The sequence below is a fragment of the Mesoplodon densirostris genome, chromosome 2 (assembly GCF_025265405.1).
Source record: "Mesoplodon densirostris isolate mMesDen1 chromosome 2, mMesDen1 primary haplotype, whole genome shotgun sequence".
Classification (NCBI taxonomy): domain Eukaryota; kingdom Metazoa; phylum Chordata; class Mammalia; order Artiodactyla; family Ziphiidae; genus Mesoplodon; species Mesoplodon densirostris.
In genome coordinates this window covers 177,243,854-177,265,422 of record NC_082662.1, presented here as the reverse complement: position 1 = coordinate 177,265,422, position 21,569 = coordinate 177,243,854, and the positions used below count along the sequence as shown (strand labels likewise).

General features: G+C 34.6%; 1 protein-coding gene across 1 annotated transcript in view; it reads left to right on the top strand.

Annotated features, from left to right (window-relative positions):
* SPATA17 (spermatogenesis associated 17) overlaps nucleotides 1–21,569 on the top strand; it is a 172,162-nt gene that overhangs the window by 123,489 nt on the left and 27,104 nt on the right. The gene's annotated exons all lie outside the window — the stretch shown is intronic.

Genomic DNA, 21,569 nt, shown 5'->3' with positions numbered 1-21,569 from the left:
GTAAAGAGGAAAGTTCTTACTATGTGTTTAACCTATTGTCTAGCAGTTAGAAACTCAAACTTATTCATGCTAAAATTATACAGATAAAGTGAAGTAGGCAGTGATTTTCTGGAAGGGGGTTAGGGCTCTTGAGTTCCATATACTACCAGACCTATTTCTATTAATCGTCTGTCAATGGGGATTCATTCATTTACACACAGTCTCCTAACAAAAGGATTTAAGGCACTTATCAAATGGCAAATACAGCACAGGTCATATTCTAGAAATTTAAATGAGGGGAAACGATCTTAGATGAGAAGAGTGGCTGTGCACACAAAATAAAGGGGGACTGTGAGTATGGTGGGAAGTGACTTAGAAATTGCAGCCTGTGTGTGGCAAAGACGGAGAGAACACAAGTTGCAGAGGCATCCTCACTATTCAAGAGGAAAAGATACATTAGACCCTTAAGGGAAACAAGACCTTTCTCTACCAAATTCTAAGAAAATTTCTTTTTTTAAGGACATTTTAAATATAGGAATGTCAAAGGGAACTCATTCTGGGGAGTAACTTGGATTCTTTGGAAAGTGCCTTTTTCTTTTACAGCTACTAAGTCTTTTTTAATTTTTTTTAATGGTCTTCTAAAACACTAAATAGTAATTCCATGGCATAAGAAACACAAGGAGTAGGTCAATCCAGTCCACTGATTGACAAACCTAAAAGTTGATAACAATATTATTTCATAAAAATCCATGGTAAGACTATTCTAGGCATTTGTTTTTACCTAATATGCAACCATTCAGAATATAGGTTTAATATGATTTTTAAACTATTTAATTTTGTATTTTGAATGTACATAATGTGATCTACCTCTCATTTTTCTATTTGACATAAAGTTTTGTGGGCTTTTTCTTTTTCTTTTTTTTTTTTTTGCTGTTATGCCCTCACCATCCTATTTAATTCAAGGAAATTCTCATTTCTTTAAAATTTAAATGACTTACCGACCTTAGGACATTGAGCTACTTCAGAGTAAGAAAAATCCTTGTGCCAATGTTTCTTTCCTAAAATAATACGGTACTTTTTGGTTTTATGCAACAGGTTCATTCATATATTTTGACATATTCCAAGACTATGCCTTTATCCAACTGAAGTAAGCATCTTGCAGAAATTCTCAGATACTCACTAAAAAAATGTTTATTTTGTTCTTTTGGAGGAATCATTGTGTGCCTCTGTATACGTTTAGAAAGTACACATACTTGAAAAGTTAGTGACAAATAATTGTTCTTGCAGACCCTGAAAACTAAGAGAGAAAGTGTAGGGATTCTTTATGTCTTAATAAACCACTAATCCACTTGCACAAAACCACATAGAAAAATATTAAATACAAATTTAAATTTCGCCCTCCCCTCCTCATTTCCTTCTTCCCCCTTCTTCTGATCTCTTAAAATAACCATATTAGATGAACAAATTATTCCTGTGTTGACAATAGATTCTACAAAGTATAAGGGTAGTCATTCTATTGTTTACATGAAAATATTTTATGTTTTGATTTGCTGAAAGCGATTTGGGTGAGACTCGTGCCCAATAAATAACTAAAAGCAGGCTTATTTTTCTTTATTTTATATAAAACTTTGTTTCTTGACCTTGGAGATGTGAGACCATAACTTAATCATATTAGTAGATGAAGAATAGTTTTAGTGAGTTGTTGAGTTCAAAATGTTGGAGAAGGAAAAGACTGGTGTAGTTTTATGCTTCTATTGGAAAATGGACTATTTACGAATATTTAAATGCACATAAGATTTAGTTCAATGCAGGAGATTCACTTCAGCCAAGAAACAGCTCAATTAAATACATTTGGTTCCTGATCTCCACCCTTTCCATCATGTTTTAAGATTGTCTGCCTGAAGAATTTTCTTTCTCTTCTGTTATCTTTAAGCATGGAGGTTATAATTTCCAGATGATTTGCTACACAACTGGGATAAAGGGTATCAGTTGAGAGAAAAATCATGTTTTCTTTCTCTAACCATATTCACATTACATCAATTAATAATCAAATAGTACTTAATATTTTTGTATTATTTTTAATTTTATTAATATGAAGAACACTATACAAAGACATCACAAAGTCAGCACATTGCAAGCAAATAATATTACTTTTTCTCAAAACTATGAAAATCAATATGGAAATATATATATATATATATATCATTTTTTAAACATCTTTATTGGAGTATAATTGCTTTACAATGGTGTGTTAGTTTCTGCTGTATAACAAAGTGAATCAGCTATATGTATACATATATCCCCATAACTCCTCCCTCTTGTGTCTCCCTCCCACCCTCCCTATCCCACCCCTCTAGGTGGTCACAAAGCACTGAGCTGATCTCCCTGTGCTATGCAGCTGCTTCCCACTAGCTATCTGTTTTACATTTGGTAGTGTATATATGTCCTTGCCTCTCTCTCACTTCGTCCCAGCTTAACCTTCTCACTCCCCGTGTCCTCAAGTCCATTCTCTACGTCTGCGTCTTTATTCCTGTCCTGCCCCTAGGTTCTTCAGAACCATTTTTTTTTTTTTAGATTCCGTATGTATGTGTTAGCATATGGCATTTATTTTTCTCTTCCTGTCTTACTTCACTCTGTGTGACAGTCTCTAGGTCCATCCACCTCACTACAAATAACTCAATTTCATTTCTTCTTAAGGCTGGGTAATATTCCATTGTATATGTGTGCCATGTCTTCTTTATCCATTCATCTGTCAATGGACACTGAGGTTGCTTCCATGTCCTGGCTGTTGTAAGTAGAGCTGCATTGAACACTGTGGTACATGACTCTTTTTGAATTATGGTTTTCTCAGGATATATGCCCAGTAGTGGTATTGCTGGGTCATATGGTAGTTCTATTTTTAGTTTTTTAAGGAACCTCCATACTGTTCTCCATAGGGGCTGTATCAATTTACATTCCCACCAACAATGCAGGAGGGTTCCCTTTTCGCCACACCCTCTCCAGCATTTATTGTTTGTAGATTTTTTGATGATGGCCATTCTGACTGGTGTGAGGTGATATCTCACTGTAGTTTTGATTTGCGTTTCTCTAATGATTAGTGATGTTGAGCATCCTTTAATATGTTTGTTGGCAATCTGTATATCTTCTTTGGGGAAATATCTATTTAGGTCTTCTGCCATTTTTGGATTGGGTTGTTTGTTTTTTTGATATTGAGCTGCATGAGCTACTTGTATATTTTGGAGATTAATCCTTTGTCAGTTGCTTCATTTGCAAATATTTTCTCCCATTCTGAGGGTTGTCTTTTGGTCTTGTTTATGGTTTCCTTTGCTGTGAAAAAGCTTTTAAGTTTCATTAGGTCCCATTTGTTCATTTTTGTTTTTACTTCCATTTCTCTAGGAGGTGGATCAAAAAGGATCTTCCTGTGATGTATGTCATAGAGTGTTCTGCCTATGTTTTCCTCTAAGAGTTTTATAGTGTCTGGCTTTACATTTAGGTCTTTAATCCATTTTGAGTTTATTTTTGTGTATGTTGTTAGGGAGTGTTCTAATTTCATTCCTTTACATGTAGCTGTCCAGTTTTCCCAGCACCACTTATTGAAGAGACTGTCTTTTCTCTTTTCTCCATTGTATATCCTTGCCTCCTTTGTCGTAGATTGGTTGACCATAGGTGCGTGGGTTTATCTCTGGGCTTTCTGTCCTGTTCCATTGATCTATATTTCTGTTTTTGTGCCAGTACCATACTGTCTTCATTACTGTAGCTTTGTAGTATAGGCTTAAGTCTGGGAGCCTGATTCCTCCAGCTCCGTTTTTCTTTCTCCAGATTGCTTTGGCTGTTCAGGGTCTTTTATGTTTCCATACAAATTGTGAAATTTTTTGTTCTAGTTCTGTGAAAACTGCCATTGGTAGTTTGATAGGGATTGCATTGAATCTGTAGATTGCTTTGGCTAGTATAGTCACTTTCATAATGTTGATTCTTCCAATCCAAGAATGTGTGTTTGTATCATCTTTAATTTCTTTCATAAGTGTCTTATAGTTTTCTGTATACAGGTCTTTTGTCTCCTTAGGCAGGTTGATTCCTAGGTATTTTATTCTTTTTGTTGCAGTGGTAAATGGGAGTGTTTCCTTAATTTCTCTTTCAGATTTTTCATCATTAGTGTATAGGAATGCAAGAGATTTCTGTGCCTTAGTTTTGTACCCTGCTACTTTACCAAATTCATTGATTCGCTCTAGTAGTTTTCTGGTAGCATCTTTAGGATTCTCTATGTATAGTATCATGTCATCTGCAGACAGTGACAGCTTTACTTCTTTTTTTCCAATTTGGATTCCTTTTATTTCTTTTTCTTCTGTGATTGCTATGGCTAAAACTTCCAAAACTATGTTGAATAATAGTAGTGAGAGTGGACAGCCTTGTCTTGTGTCTGATCTTAGAGGAAATGGTTTCAGTTTTTCACCATTGAGGATGATGTTGGCTGTGGGTTTGTCATATATGGCCTTTATTATGTTGAGTTAAGTTACCTCTATGCCTAGTTTCTGGAGGGTTTTTATCATAAACAGTGATGAATTTTGTCAAAAGATTTTTCTGCATGTATTGAGATGATCATATGGTTTTTCTCCTTCAATTTGTTAATATGTTTTATCACATTGATTGATTTGCATATATTGAAGAATCCTTGCATCCCTGGGAGAAACCTCACTTGATCATGGTGTATGATCCTTTTAATGTGCTGTTGGATTCTGTTTGCTAGTATTTTGTTGAGGATTTTTGCATCTATGTTCATCAGTGATATTGGTCTGTAGTTGTATTTATTTGTGACATCTTTGGTTTTGCTATCAGGGTGATGGTGGCCTTGTAGAATGAGTTTGGGAGTGTTCCTCCCTCTGCTATATTTTGGAAGAGTTTGAGAAGGATAGGTGTTAGCTCTTCTCTAAATGTTTGATAGAATTCACCTGTGAAGCCATCTGGTCCTGGGCTTTTGTTTGTTAGAAGATTTTTAATCATAGTCTCAATTTCAGTGCTGTGATTGGTCTGTTTATATTTTCTATTTCTTCCTGGTTCATTCTCGGAAGGCTATGCTTTTCTAAGAATTTTTCCATTTCTTCCAGGTTGTCCATTTTATTGGCATAGAGTTGCTTGTAGTAATCTCTCATGATCCTTTGAATTTTTGCAGTGTCAGTTGTTACTTCTCCTTTTGCATTTCGAATTCTATTGATTTGAGTCTTCTCCCTTTTTTTCTTGATGAGTCTGGCTAATGGTTTATCAATTTTGTGTATCTTCTCAAAGAACCAGCCTTTAGTTTTATTGATGTTTGCTGTCATTTCCTATATTTCTATTTCATATCTGATCTTTATGATTTCTTTCCTTCTGCTATCTTTGGGGTTTTTTTGTTCTTCTTTCTCTAATTGCTTTAGGTATAAGGTTAGGTTGTTTATGTGAGATGTTTCTTGTTTCTTGAGGTAGGATTGTATTGCTATAAACTTCCCTCTTAGAACTGCTTTTGCTGCATTCCATAGGTTTTGGGTCATCGTGTTTTCATTGTTATTTATTTCTAGCTATATTTTGATTTCCTCTTTGATTTCTTCAGTGATCTCTTGGTTATTAAGTAGTGTATTGTTTAGCCTCCATATGTTTGTATTTTTTACAGATTTTTTTCCTGTAATTGATATCTAGTCTCATAGCATTGTTGGAAAATATGCTTGATACAATTTCAATTTTCTTAAATTTTCCAAGGCTTGCTTTGTGACCCAAGATATGATCTATCCTGGAGAATATCCCATGAGCACTTGAGAAGAAAGTGTATTCTGTTGTTTGTGGATGGAATGTCCTATAAATATCAATTAAGTCCATCTTGTTTAATGTATCTTTTAAAGCTTGTGTTTCCTTATTTATTTTCATTTTCGATGATCTTTCCATTGGTGAAAGTGGGGTGTTCAAGTCTCCTACTATGATTGTGTTACTGTTGATTTCCCCTTTTATGGCTGTTAGCATTTGCCTTATGTATTGAGGTGCTCCTATGTTGGGTGCATAAATATTTACAATTGTTATATCTTCTTGGATTGATCTCTTGATCATAATGTAGTGTCCTCCTTTGTCTCTTGTAATTATATATAATTTTGTGAAAGTATGGCAATCAATGATGCACTAATGTACGTATCATATAACTTCCTCACATTTCTTTTATTTAATTCCAAAATGCCCCAAGTTAAATTGTTAGAATGTAGGTCTGTGTCTTAAATGGTTGAACTTTAAGTTCAGGTAAATACTTTGGATTTATCAATTCTTTGTTGTGCTGATCTCAATGTTTAAAATAGAAATGAAATTAAATAAGGAGACTATCAGTCACCATTAATTTCATCTATCTGGCTAGGTCAAAGTTGGACAAGAAAAAATTCCATATACTAAAAACATTCTTTTGATTGTCAAAACATTCACATATGTTCATATTTACTGAAGCAGAAATAATAGTCTGAGGCCTTTATCTGAATTAGAATGAGTTTCATGTGCATTTTAGACAACTGATTGTAATAGAACCATTTTATGTTTTTCCTTACTTGCAAAATTCAAGCAGAGACTTTTAAGATGGTTCATGTTGACAGAGCTTCTCCTCATCTGCCTTATTATAGGTGAATTACAACAGTAGAGCAATGCTTTTTTGTTATTTTCACGTGCATTTTGGTCCTAAACAGGATTTTATAAGCTACAAAGCATAAAAATATCTAGTACTCCATAGAATTAATTTAGAAAACCTAAGCATATTGCACAGAACATAAAGTTGACCTTTACCGTCTATGGCTTTTGGAATTTAGTGGGATGTGGAACACATCATAGATTTAATGTGGCACATCGCTGTCTGCAGAAACTTGGGTGGGACTGTGACTGCTTGCCCATGGCACCCGATGATTGAATCTGCTGTCACCAGCATCCTGATAATAATGAACATCCAGCTTAATGACCGTGATTATGATTATCATAATTGATGTGCAAGAGCAGTGTGTGGGGATCATTACAGCTGAACTGTACAGCAGAGAAACATGCCTCAGTTATGGATAATTTTACTTTTATGCATTGATTGGGATAAAATATGCCTTTCACTTTAAATAGACCAGCTTCATATAATTTTAAGAATCTTTCTGTACACGTTGATGGATGATTATGTGCCGGCCGAAAAGAGCCCCCAACAGTTGTTTGTTTTGTGTTGCTTCATTTCATTAGTAAATGTAAACAATTAAATAATTAGGTGTAATTGAGGGAAAATATTTTGCTTATGAGGATGGCCTTCAATAATCAAATATTCAGTTTAAGTGCTTTTTCTGTCTCTCTCACAATATATCTGGGACTGAAGTTCTTCAGTTTTCCCTTCTGATTACCCTTGTATCAGTCTTCTGAAGGTCAGTAGCCTTCAGGAAAAGTATATGTTTATATAATGTTTTATTATAAAGTATTTTGCATTTGTATGTGTATACATTTATGCATATACTCTAGTTTATTATGCATTTAAGAAAATAGGACAGAGCCAAAGATTGTGTTATACTATTTATTAAAAAATAATGTTTAACCTATAGAATAGTTTGGATGTGTAATGTCAAGATGTATAAATTTACATTACCATAGCCTTTTTATCAATATTTTGTTTCAGATAGGTTTGTTACATTGTGTGGAAATTTTCAATTATAGTTTTAAAAACGGGTTCACAAGAGTTTCTGATTTGAATTTTAATTTGTGAATAAAAATAATATGTGCAGTCATGTATCCAAGATTTTCAATATATCAGAACTGACCATATTAGTGTATAATTATTAACCTAAGGGCTCAATTCGCATTTGAGTCTAAAGCATTACATTTGAGTGAGGAGCAAACATAATGGAACACAGTTTTATTAGAAGCATGGTAACCTTTTTTTTTTTTTTGTGGTACGCGGGCCTCCCACTGCCGTGGCCTCTCCCACGGCGGAGAACAGGCTCCAGACGTGCAGGCTCAGCGGCCATGGCTCACGGGCCCAGCCGCTCTGCTCTATGGCATGTGGGATCTTCCCAGACCGGGGCACGAACCCGCGTCCCCTGCATCGGCAGGCAGACTCCCAACCACTGTGCCACCAGGGAAGCCCCATGGTAACCTATTTTTAAAAAAACCTTTATTTTCTAACTGCAACAAAGTCTGAGATTGAAAGATCTCTCCATCTGATTATTAATCACTGTACAGCTCTAGAGAGACTGTGGCAACTGTTTCCTTCTGAGGTCTGTAAAATTTACATTACCCCAGGTAAGATGTTTGCCCTAGATGTGCAGCTGTACACTGTGGTGTAGGACAGAATCTTTGTTTGACAGCTAGAGGTTTTATAGCTTGCTTCTATAATTTTCTTTCTGAAAGTTTTTAGTCCCAGTGTGATTCCTGAACTTAATTTTTTCCTTTTCTCCACTCAACTCAGATCCAAGGATGAGATGGTTATGTATGCTCAAAGTCTCCCTCATAGGGTCTTTTTTTTTTTCCAGTTCACCTACTGAAAATGTTACTTTTCAGAAGTGCTGGTTTTATACCATGTTCTCTGGTCTAACCTCCCACTGTACCCCAGGGCCAGATGTCTCTTTCTTGACCATGTGCCATGTTATGCCCAAACGTTAGGACTCTATGGATGTGTATATACCATGGGACATGTGCTGACTACAGACCTCTCTGGGTTGCACTTTTTCATCAATTCTTTCTTCCAAAGAATCCTCTTAATCTTTCCCCAGGTCATTTATGCGTTAAAAAGATCTTAACATCTTTTATCTAGAATTTTTAGGTGATAGGCTTCTTGAAACCTCTAGTTTGCTGAAATTAAAGTACTGACACTTTATCTCAAATATTGGAAATATTTTTGCAAGTTAACAAATTGTTAATTTTGTGGGATTATTTTAAAGGGGAATGGTTCTACTATTATTCATTTCATTTAGTTACCTTTTTATTTGCTTTGGGATTTTTGCATAGTCTTTGTTGTTTTATATTAACTCTGTGCTTTCATGCACCAAACTTTTGTATATTGTATATGTATATGTTTTCTGTTAAATATATATTGTTTTGCTTTTAAGGCTTTTTTAAAAAATTGAAGTATAATTTCTGTACAGTATTACATAAGTTAAAGTTATACAACATAGTGATTCACAATTTTTAAAGGTTGTATTCCATTTATAGTTATTATAGAATATTGGCTATATTCTCTCTGTTGTACAATATAGCCTTATAGCTTACTTTATACGTAATGGCTTGTAAATTTAAAAAAATTATCTTGATTATGTGTCAAGATGATACAGAACACCAGAATATTATTTATAAAAATAATAATAAAATGAACTCTCTATGTGGCTGCCAGAGATAGTGATTCCTCTGATGGATCTAGACAATGTAAATTGAAAACTTTCTGGAAAGGATTTATCATTCTAGAAGCCATTAGGAACATTCGTAATTTATGGGAAGTGGTTAAAATATAAGCATTATCAGGAAGAAATTGATTCCAACCATCGTGGATGCCTTTGAGGGCTTCAAGACTTCAGTGGAGGAAGTCACTTCAGAAAGCAACAGAACTAGAATTAGTAGTGGAGCCTGAAGATGTAACTGAATTGCTGCCATCTCATGATAAAACTTGAATGGATAAGGAGTTGCTTCTAATGGATGAGCGAAGAAAGTGGTTTCTTGAGATGGGAACTACTCCTGGTGAGGATGTTATATAGATTGTTGAAATGACAAAGGATGTAGAACACGACATAAACTTAGTTGATAAAGCAGTGGCAGGGTTTGAAGAGATTGACTCCAGTTTTGAAAGAAGTTCTGCTACTGTGTGTAAAATGCTGTCAAGCAGCATTGCATGCTACAGAGAAATCATTCCTATTTACATTCTGTTTTTAGAATGCCATTGCACACTTAATAGACTACAGTATAGTGTAAACATAGCTTTCAGATGCAGTGGAAGAACAAAAACATATGTGTGACTCAATTACAATATTCACTTTATTGTGATGGTCTGGAACCCAACCTGTGATAGCTCCAAGTTACTCTTGTATTTAGAAAGTAATAGTAAAATCACATTAATAAATTGACTGAGTCCTAGATGATTAAAAGATTAATTTGCTTTTTATTAATTTAAATTTGTCCCATACTGTATAATTCATGTTTTAATATTATAAAAATTGAATAATGAAATTTAAATATATCGAACATCTAACTTGTGTTACTTCTAAGGCAAAAGAAGTAAAAAACTTGCTCTCAAGTTGGATTTTAATTTATAGATCACATTTTATATCCTTTTGTATCTTCCAGTCGATTTTATATCAGTATAAAAATAGTATTTTGAAAAAATTTTTGGTAAATTTCCAAGTTGGTGCTTAAAATATTTTTAAAGTCTTCCAAAAAGGCAAAGGGAACCAACAGCAACACGTACCATAAAAAAAGGGACAAGTCAAATACTTCTTTTAATTGTGTGTTTCCTTATCACTTTATATCACTTTATATAATGTGCTCTAAGGAGTGCTCAGAACTCTACTTATGGATTTCACAGACTAGATTTCCTGCTTGAGAGTTCACTTGAAGAAATTGTTCCATTGCAAAAATTATTGTTGTGGATTTAATTTGGTTTAACATACTTAACTGCATATTTTCCAAATTATGCATAAGTGCAATTTATTTTCTCCTAAAGGCTCTCTTCATGGAGTTATCTAAACATTCATATTCATCCTAAAAAGATGCTGAAAGCCATACTACCAGACTGATTTTGAGAAGGCTACAGTTTGTGATTTCTGTTACATATATAAGTGCCAGATTAATAATTGCATTATTAACTCTGGATTAATTTACAAGTTAATTTTTAGGTGGCTATTATAAGGTTATGAACTATTAGGGGAAATTTTAAATCTGCTAACATGTTAAAAGTTTAACAACTGTGAAATATCAGATGACTGAAAAATGATAACTTGATGATCTGGGCAGCAACTGAATTTTAGGATATAAATTAAAGACTCTAAAGGTACAAAAGGAGTAAAAATATTTCGCACAGAGGTTGTAAGGATACAAATGTTGACCTTAACTTTCTTACTAAATCGATTCCAGAGCTATTTGCAAAAGAGTTTGCTCACAACAATTGGAATATTTTAAAAATCCTAATTTTCCTCCTCTGTAATTCCTCAGTTGGAAAATGTGGTCCCTTGATGATGATCTAGGGCTTTGAAGAATAAATGGATTTTAAAGAGAAAATTAGATGGTACTTATTATTCTGTCTAACTAGCAAGGCATTGTCATTTGTCTGTTGTATTATAAATGTCTTGCTTTCCCTCCCTTCTTCATTTAATCATGTAACTTGCCTGTAAGCAGCATTAGAGAAAAAATAATATTGCTGTATTACTCTTTCAGTTTTCTTTGCTTATCCAAACAGAGCTCACACTCATTATGCCCAGTGCAGAACTCTCCATCTCCTCCCTGACACCTGGTCTCTTTTAAATTCCTTCCATCCAGGCAGTCACTCACTTATGTCAAATACTGAGGAGACATACTAGTTTTCTCCCTCTCTTCCTTAGGAGAGCTTTTCCTAACTGCATCCCCTCTCCCAAGTGAAATTATGGCAAGCTTAGTATTTTAAAAATTAAACCATGATATGGGACTTCCCCGGAGGGCCAGTGGTTAAGACTGCATGCTTCCACTGCAGGGGGCATGGGTTTGATCCCTGGTCGGGGAACTAAGATTCCACATGCCGCATGGCGTGGCCAAAAAACAAAAACAAAAACAAAAACTAAGTTATAAAACTTACATCCTAGTCCAAAATTAAGTTTTCTTATGGTAAATAAAATACAATTTCTGTGTATGTATTCAGTATTTTATTATTTTTATTATATATTCTTTCTGAATATATTTTTGTTATGAATCTAATTATTTGTCATGAGCATACTGGGCTGCAGGCATGTCTGTCCAAGTTTCCTTGTAGCTCACCAACCTAATGCCATATATCAGGATGGTATTTATTATAGAAATAATGAAGAGCACATAGCATTAACCATTTACCTTTTTCCTTCACTTTATGTCATGTACTATTTTAAGAAAATGACTTACATTTTGTCAACATTTTCCATAGAAACTCATTTATATTGCTAAAGCCTATAAACCATTAAACAATTTTTAAAGTATTTTTTTCAGAATTATAATTTTTAAAAGAAATAAAAGAAACTATTTAAATTCAAACTATGCTTGTTTGAATCTGAAGCTTTGCTTTGATTTTCAAGACACTACATATTGTTTTTCTAAATGAACTCAGAAACATCTGTCATTTATGTTTTGATATTTAATATACATAAATAATGTCCAAAGGGTAGAAGCAATCTAATCTGCAAGTATGAATATACTTTCTAGTTCTAATAGAATAATTAAGGGTATACAAAATACTGTACATAAAATTTTAGCATACTTAGTTTTGAAACTAAGTTTCCATGTTCATGGCTAGTGTTACTTAAATTTCAAAGTACAGTAAAAATTCTAAAAATATCCCAGAAAAAAGTTGATAAAATATATTAGATATATTGGTAGCTAACACGTGTACTTTTTCCTTTTACCCCAAAACACTACTGATAAAAGTTCCCTTGCTTCAACTTTCTAACTCTCATATTACTGATCTATAATATATATAAATGCCAACAATAAATGCCAAAATGAAGTTGCATGAATTTGTCAGATTGGGAGATTTCCAGATATCAAATGTTAAGTATTTGATATTCTATGAAGAAAAATCACCTCTGAATATAGCTACTGTATTCATATAAAGTTATATCTTAGTAGCATTAAAATAATCAGTGGTAGATTGAAGGACTGATTTTTGATGACATGCTAACATAAAAATAAAGTGCACTTTCCAGAAAGCTTCTTTCTACTGTAGTGTACAGTGTAGCTTAAAATACTGCCCCAGTAAAGTCTATTATTCCAAAGCAAAGAAAGATGCTCCTTTTCAGATATTTCCTGTCTTTCCTATATATGTGTGTGTGTGTGTGTGTGTGTGTGTGTGTGTGTGTGTGTGTGTGTATAGGGGATGACAGTATACTTGGTTTATTTATTTATTTATTTTTAAAGTTATGGTCAAAAAGTTAGTTACCTTAAGAACACATTAACTAGGGCTTCCCTGGTGGCGCAGTGGTTGGGAGTCCGCCTGCCAATGCAGGGGACGCGGGTTCGTGCCCCGGTCCAGGAGGGTCCTGCATGCCGCGGAGTGGTTGGGCCCGTGAGCCGTGGCCACTGCGCGTCCGGAGCCTGTGCTCCATGGCAGTAGGGGCCACAGCGGTGAGGGGCCTGTGTACCGCAAAAACAAACAAACAAACAAAAAAAAACACATTAACTAAAGTATGTCTGTGGATGTACTCAAGGTTTTTCTTTGCCCTCTTGATCTCACTAGTCCTTTCCTGCACAGCTATGAACACACAGCCACATTCAGGAAAGGCATCATTAGATGGGGTGGAAAGGTGGAATAACTGAAGAACCATCTCTCTCACATTGAATCTTACATGTAGAAGTGATGTTCTAGCTATGAAGGTTTTCTCTACAGTTAACAAGAGTGATGCAAGGCAAAGAATCCATTACAAGTGCATGTTACATGATTGTTGGCAAAGAATCCATTACAAGTGCATGTTACATGATTGTTGGCTTGGCCATTTGTGCTCAAGACCTGTCCACCTATACTCATCAGATGACTAATCAAGTCACTATCTTTTATCCACTTAACCATGTGGTTTTATTTTCCTTTGTTGGAAATCATTTTGCCTATCTCATTTCTTGTACTTTTTTATGTGGGAAGTTTGATTTAAAATATAGAGTGGCATTTAATTGTTTTTGGTCTTACATTTAAATCTTTAATACATTTTGTGTTTATTTTTGCGTATGGTGTGAAATACAAGTTTCATTCTTTTGCATGTAGCTGTCCAATTTTGCCAACACCATTTATTGAGGAGGCTGTCTTTTCCCCATTGCATATTCTTTCCTTCTTTGTCATAGATTAATTAGCCATACGAGCATGGGTTTATTTCTGAGCTCTTTATCCTGTTCCATTTATCTGTGTGTCTGCTTTTGTGCCAATAACATACTGTTTTGATTACTGTAGCTTTTAGTATAGCTTGAAATCAGGGAGTGTGATACATCCAGCTTTGTTCTTAAGATCGCTTTGGCTATTCAGGGTCTTTTGTGTTTCCATACAAATTTAGAATTATTTGTTTTAGTTTGGTAAAAAATGCCTGTGGTATTTTGATAGAGATTGCATTGAATCTGTAGATTGCCTTGGGTAGTATGGCAATTTTTTATTTTATTATTTTTTTTGGTACACGGGCCTCTCACTGTTGTGGCCTCTCCTATTGTGGAGCACAGGCTCTGGACGTGCAGGCTCAGTGGCCATGGCTCACGGGCCCAGCCACTCTGCAGCATGTGGGATCCTCCCGGACCGGGCACGAACCCGTGTCCCCTGCATCAGCAGGCGGACTCTCTACCACTGCGCCACCAGGGAAGCCCCAGTATGGCCAATTTAACAATATTAAATCTTCCAATCTCTGAGCACAGTATATTTTTCCACTTGTTTGTGTTGTCTCCAATTTCTTTCATCAATGCCTATAGTTTTCAGAGCACAAGTCTTTTACCATTTTGGTTAGATTTATTCTCAGTATTTTATTCTTCTTGATGCAAATGTAAATGTGATTGTTTTAATTTCTCTTTCTGATAGTTTGTTATTACTGTATAGACTTGCAACAGATTTCTGTTTATTAATTTTGTGTCCTGCAACCTTACTGAATTCATTTATTAATTGTAATAGTATTTTGGTAGAATTTTCTATATACAGTATCATGTCATCTGCAAACAGTGGAAGTTTTACTTCTTCCTTTCCAATTTGGGTTTCCTTTATTTCTTTTCCTTCTCTGGCTGCTGTGGCTAGGACTTTGAATACTATGTTGAATAAAAGTGCTTATGTCAATATAATCATATTATTTTTATTCTTCTCTTTGTTGATGTGGTGCGTCACACTGATTAATTTGTGGATATTGAATCATCCTTACATCCCTGGGATAAATCCTACTTGAGCATGGCATATGGTCCTTTTAATGTATGCTTTTTGTATGGTCTTAGCAATATTTTTTGGATCTGTTTCCTCAGACAAAGGAAACAAATGAAAATATAAACAAATGGGACTACATAAAACTAGAAAAGCTTTTACACAGTGAAGAAAAGTATCAACCAAATAAAAAGGCAGTCTACTGAATGGGAGAAGATATTTGCAAATGATATATCCAACAAGGGGTTGATATCCAAAATATACAAAGAACTCATACAACTCAACATCAGAAAAACAAATAATCTGATTTTAAAATGAGCAGAAGACCTGAATAGACATTTTTCCAAAGAGGGTGTACAGATGGCCAACAGGCACATGAAAGGATGCTCACCAGTCATCAGGGAAATACAAATTAATATCGCAATAAGATACCACCTCACACCTGGCAGAATGGCTGTCATCAAAAAGATAACAAATAACAAGTGTTGGCAAGGATGTGGAGAAAAGAGAGCCCTCATCCTTTGTTGGTGGGACTGTAGATTGTGCAGCCACTGTGGACAAATTTTTTAATGCAAAAAATTAAAAATAGAACTACCATATGATCCAGGATGAAATAGGTGATGGGGATTAAGAGATAAAAACTTCCAGTCATAAAATAAATGAGCCACAAGGATGTAATATACAGCATAAGGAATATAGTCAATAATATTGTAATAACTTTGTATTATGGGGACAGATGGTTAGTAGACTTATCATGGTGACTATTTAATAGTGTGTGCAAATGTCAAATCACTATGTACTACACCTGAAATTAACATAATACTGCACATCAACTGTATTTCAGTAAAAATTAAATAAAGAAAATATAGTGTGTCAAAGTAAGTTTTCAGTTTAATTCTGGAGACTGCTGCTTTCTTCAGAAATAATGTAAAGACTTCAAATTAATAATTTGATACCTTTTTTCGCCTCTGACCCTAGAGAATCTAATTGAAGCTATGGACTTTCTCTCCAAAAAAAAGTGCAAATATACAATGCACACAGCACATGCATGCCATCATTTTGTTTTACTGAAACTAATTTCCTTCACAAAACAAGTAAAACAAAAGTTTTGTTTACAATTGTTGTTCTCAAATGTCTATTTTATAAAAATGTGGAAATGAATACAAATTTTGCAAGTTAAGAAATGTAATTGTGGGCTTCCCTGGTGGCGCAGTGGTTGAGAGTCCGCCTGCCGATGCAGGGGACACAGGTTCGTGCCCCGGTCCGAGAAGATCCCACATGCCGTGGAGCGGCTGGGCCCGTGAGGCATGGCCGCTGAGCCTGCACGTCCGGAGCCTGTGCTCCGCAACAAGAGAGGTCACAACAGTGAGAGGCCCGCGTACCGCAAAAAAAAGAAAAAAAGAAAAAAGAAATGTAATTGTATAAAAGTAAATTTCAATGAAAACACTACTATGTTTTCACTTGAGTTAAAAGTTGAAATGCTAGGGAAGACTTTTAATATGGCAATACATTTATCTTTGACATTAATTTGATTTCAATTCTTTGTTCTAATGGCAGCAAATGTTAAAAATAAGTTACTTAGGTATGTAGTGTCAAATAGTATCCAAACACTAATAACTTTCTTTGTCAGAGAACAAAGGTTGGAGTAAAGGAATATAAAAGTTTTCTGAGAGTCTCTAAAATAGATTGAACTCACATCGTTTCATTTCCTTTCTCCTTAAACCATTGAGGGTTATGTGTTTTGGAGTCTGCTTTATTGATATACTCTGTGACAGCTGAACGTTATGGATCCATGTATTAGTTTAGGGATATTGAAGCAGAAGTGAACTTCAACAGAGATTTGTATTGTTCCTGGGTGTTCAGAGACTTCTCCCTATACAGAAATAAACAAATTGTCATTTTCCACTTCAGCCTATAAAAGTACTTCTTTCAGAATTAGAGAGTTGGCGTAATTATCTTCTTCTAATCTTATTTTCCAGAGTAAGAGCTTGTTCAATAGAAGTCATGACTTTTCAGCACTATGCATACTATGACAGTAGTGCATTGAATAATAATAAAATTATCTAGGTAATCCAATCTGAATGAACTCCTTATCTTATTGCTCTAACCATGGCTTCCTATTTCTCTCAGATATTTTGAAACTTCTGCTTAAAGTTGACTCCTTATATTCCAGACACTGTATTTCATATCCTGTTCACATTTTCTCATGAAAATTCTGAGGTTGACTACTGAAAAGGAGTATGAATGCCTCCCTTAAGGATTTGGGGCAGCATCTTTGGCAGTAGCTCATGCTAATTTAGAAAGTGATCAAGGTGGCACGTGAAACTTTTTTTTATCAAACAGTAAAACCAGACATGTTTCCAAAGATTACAGATACTATACCTAGTCATGAAGTTTCCAGATTTTTCTTCCAAATGAAGTTATGCTCAACAAAAGAAATGTTAATCATTTTGAAGACAGGAAAACAATCTACATGCTTTCCAAAAGGGGCTCACAAAATAGAAATTTTTCTGTCATGATGTCAGTGGGAACATACCAGACCAAATTCATCAGTTGGTTGCTCTCAGATACACCCTGGGTCATGCTAAAGGAAATGCTGCCTCTGTTGTTTACTCTATGACATGTTAGAAAATATCAACTATTTGGGAGAGAATGCAGTATTTCTTGTATTTTATCCTTATGTTCTAAGTCACAAATCAACAACATTTATTTTCTTGCCACATGGTTTCTCCCCTGTGGTATGTGGCTTCATGTTTGCATTATGAGATGATTCTAGGTGAAGGTCTTTGGATAGAGCAAATCATAGTTTGGTTGATTTCCAACCTTCTCAAATCAAGCCACTTTTTGTGACAAAGAGCCCCATTCTCTGAAGTACTTTTGCAAATGGCAGAAGTGCTCCAGCTGTATTTACTTCATGTTTTTAATGATGACATCTTCACTACTCTAGAGGTTGTTTATTTGCTGTGCTATTTTATAATCTAAAACCTCAAGATTCTCTCTATGTTACCATATTAAGATGAATGACTCAACACAATTTTGAATATTATGTAGAACTACAAGAGTTATTTGGGGTATATCCTCCAGTGTTTAAAACTTAAATCAAGAACAAATAGTAGAGATGTGGAATTAGGGAATTAAAACCTTCCCCACACTGCAATACCCAAACAGAAATAATCTCTGTAATAGCTTTTGAATAACAAGTGGCTTGGCAGACTCTATTGAGATTAGTTTCCTTATGGCTTTTGTGACTGTTTAGAGCTACTAAATTTAGATATTTTGTTTCTGAACATGTTTTCTGAGATTTTAAAAGGAAGCAGTTTGACGAGAAGATCAAAAGCAACAATATGGCTAAATTAACCACAGATTTACTGTATAAATAATAGTGTTCAGTATGCCTAGCTGATTATGTATGTATTATAGGCATGAGTAATAATAAAATTCTTTGCTAGCTATACTTAACAGATACTCAACAATCAGAATGGACAGTAATCCTGGGACTCCCTGCTGGGATACACAGTAACTATTTAACTGCTGGATTATGAAGGAAGTTTGAGGTAGTACTTGGGTTAGTAGCCATTTACTAACAGATATGAAAATAATGAAAGCATTTCTAAAATATGCTAATAACCAGTATGCCCATACTGATGCATGCTGGCTGAATTTCAGCTCTTATTACAGTGTGAATCTTGTTCTAATCATATGTTACTGCCCTAGGAATGGGCATTATCTTCCTGGCCTGGTGTGTGGCTATTCTGAGTCTCCATGGTGTGCATGGCCTGTTGACTTCTTAAGTCTTACCTTATCTTCACTGATTGTTACGAATCTTATAATCTATATGTATTTCAGTAGTGTTCATTTATTAAGTGAGAAGGACTTTTACTCTTGCCTGTAAAGAGTTGATTCAGCTGCTATTGCATCTGTTCATATAGATCTACTTGTTGTGTATGTAACTCCACAGGACTCCAGAATTGCTCTGTTCACTAAAGAGCAGAAAAACTACTCCCTGAGAAATCAAGCTCCCCATTCTCTAGATTTGTGTTGTTCCATTTGATAGCCATGCAACTACTGAGCACTTGAAATATAGCTTCTCTAATTTGAGATGTGCTGTAAGTGTAAAAGACCCTGGATTTCAAAGATATAGTACAAAAGAAAGGTAACATTCATATTTTTATATAAATGACATAGTTACACCAATAATACTTCAGACATATTAGCTTAAATATTTTATTGCCATACAATTAATTTCACCTGTTTCTTGTTACTATTTGTAATATGGCTACTGGAAAATTAAAATGATATATGTGGCCCACATTGTGTTTCTATTGGACTGTGCTGCTCTAAACGATATAGCTAACCAAATGTTTGGGGTAATAAGGACTTGATTTTAGTGGAACCTGGGGAGAATTTTGTTCTGGAAACTCAAGCACACATTTTTATCTGATGTCTTATCTGATGTCATTGTGCTTTTCCACTTTAAAACTTTTTCACTACGGTGTAGTAGATTTGAAAATACCACCAGTTTCTTTGGCTATGGTTGCTTCCTCCACACTTCACTAAATCACTAAATTACCCCTCCCAGTGCACTCATTATAGGTCAGTTAAAGAAGTGAGTTTTTTAGAAAAGGTACATGAAGTGGAAATTTTTGGCTTACAAATAATTATCTTAATGCAAATAATTAAATAATAATAAAGCCAAGGCATTAAAAACTAAGGCTTTGGTGAAAATTTTAATGGCACCGTCTATAGGTATATACTCTTGACTTCGGATCAGCTTTGCCTATGGCCAGAAAACCAAAAGAAATCACTTTTGTTCTATGGAAATGAAGTAGGAGTCCCTTTCCTACTACCCTCTTAATTAGATTTCATGAATTTATATTGTGGGAAATCAGAGTGCATTTCCTTAATCCAGGGATAAGATTATAGAGCTATATTTATAAATATAGGTAAAATTAATGTGGCTTTATGGGTTGCTTAAAACATGTGTAGTCTTAGAAGGTTTATAAATGTATTTAAAAGATGTCACTATACAACTGTACAAATACATGAAGCCACTCTTGAGCTGATCTGTGTTTAGAGAAGGAAGCCATGACTTGAGACAAAGTACCTTAACCAAAATTCTCAATATTTTAGAGGCTGTTTTCAAATTCTGATATAAATAAATAGGTGTGAGTCTTGGACTCAGAAAACAGGAAGAAAAAAAAATCAATCAAAAGTATCCTGTATATTAAAACCGACTTTGTGCTTTAATGTGAAGCTACTTGATTGAGTGGTGCAGTGTCAACCGTATCTTTCTTCTAATGCTAAAAGTAATGCACATAGACAGAGTGACAATCACAGCACAGCCTCCCATCAGCAATAATTAATCTTTTAGTTAACAGAGACTAGAAAAGCCTCTCATCAGCCTCTTCTGAAGTCTGAGGGACCCTGTATTTTGATGTTTCATTCTGAGGAAAATTGTCCCCACCAGTTCTAACAAATTGAAACACCAGGCTAATTATGGCAGCTAATGAAGTGTGTGGAATGGTCACAGCTTGTCATGAAACTGTTCCTTCAGCTTGGATTAGGGTTTCATCAATCACTTTTTTAAACTGATCCAGAATTGCTTCTGCCCAGTGCTTGGCATTTTTAATGCTGTTTCTGTAATTGGTTTTTTCCCTAAAGCTTAGACTGTTTTTTGAAATATTATAGTCTCAGGACAGGACTTGCAAACTCTAGTTTATAAAAAAAAAATTATTATTAGTGATATCAGCTGATCAAGTGGGAGGAAGCTAATAAAAGGACCACCAAAATAAAATTTGATGTACTGTTTCAATCCTACTAAAGGTAGCAATAAATCATATCTATGTATATCATTTTCCCAAATGTATGTATAATATAACACAGGAAAATCATAGTTGGTGGTTAGGTGACTAAAATTCCACCAAGAGTTTATATGAAATTAATATGTAGATGTTAGTTTATTGTTGGGGAGGGTCGCTCTCCATTTATCATCCAACATTGTTTTTTAAGATGACTACATTTTGCACTGAGCCAAGCATTTTGAAGCATTAAACCAAAGATCTCTATATTCCCAGTTAAATCGCTGTGTGTAAATCTGAATTTCAACTCAGAAAACCTCGTTTAAAGGTTTTTACCCTGTCTACAAAAGGGAATCAGTTATTTTGCAGGCATGACTGCAATTTGTAAATAATTAAATCTCATTTTTAATGTTGAGAGTTCATCAAAGCATCTATTGAGCACCCACGATGTGCAGAGTATTGCCTCGATTTATAAGACAATTCAATAAAACAAAGATATTAAGTTCTACTCTCATAGGTTATGTCCTTTGAAATGATATGAGGAAAAAAATATATATATTCATATAAAGGTACGTGTTTCAAAACATGGATTTTGTGACATCTCACAAGTTTTCATCATAAATTTCAAAATGTTTTCTATTTTGACTCATGTTTTACTTATTAATATATACTTGAATTATCTAACATTTGGAGATTTCCTAGTTGTATTTTTTTTTACTAGTTTAATTTTTCTGTGGCCAAAGAACATCTTCTGTGAATTT